Consider the following 780-nt stretch of genomic DNA (forward strand, 5'->3'; position numbering starts at 1 on the left):
CCGTGAGCTGGCGCTGCAGTGTGAGTGTGAGTGTGAGTGTGAGTGTGTGAGTGTGAGTGTGTGTGTGTGAGTGTGTGTGTGTGTGAGTGTGAGTGAGTGTGACCCTCACCATCCGTGAGCTGGCGCTGCAGTGTGAGTGTGAGTGTGAGTGTGAGTGTGAGTGTGAGTGTGAGTGTGTGTGTGTGTGAGTGTGAGTGAGTGTGACCCTCACCATCCGTGAGCTGGCGCTGCAGTGTGAGTGTGAGTGTGAGTGTGAGTGTGAGTGTGTGTGTGTGTGAGTGTGAGTGAGTGTGACCCTCACCATCCGTGAGCTGGCGCTGCAGTAGCGAAGTCCCTTACAGCAGTAGACCGCGAGGGTGATGTTGAGAACCAGCCCGACGATGGTGAACACCAACAGGACAACCTTCACCCCCATGTGAAACACCTGGGAACAGGGTAACAGGGCAACAGGGCAACAGGGTCACAGGGCAACAGGGTAACAGGGTCACAGGGCAACAGGGCAACAGGGTAACAGGGCAACAGGGCAACAGGGCAACAGGGCAACAGGGTCACAGGGCAACAGGGTAACAGGGCAACAGGGCAACAGGGCAACAGGGTAACAGGGCAACAGGGCAACAGGGTAACAGGGCAACAGGGCAACAGGGCAACAGGGCAACAGGGTAACAGGGCAACAGGGCAACAGGGTCACAGGGCAACAGGGCAACAGGGTAACAGGGCAACAGGGCAACAGGGCAACAGGGCAACAGGGCAACAGGGTAACAGGGCAACAGGGCAACAGGG

Source organism: Chiloscyllium punctatum, chromosome 47 (genome assembly GCF_047496795.1).
Source record: "Chiloscyllium punctatum isolate Juve2018m chromosome 47, sChiPun1.3, whole genome shotgun sequence".
NCBI classification, from domain to species: domain Eukaryota; kingdom Metazoa; phylum Chordata; class Chondrichthyes; order Orectolobiformes; family Hemiscylliidae; genus Chiloscyllium; species Chiloscyllium punctatum.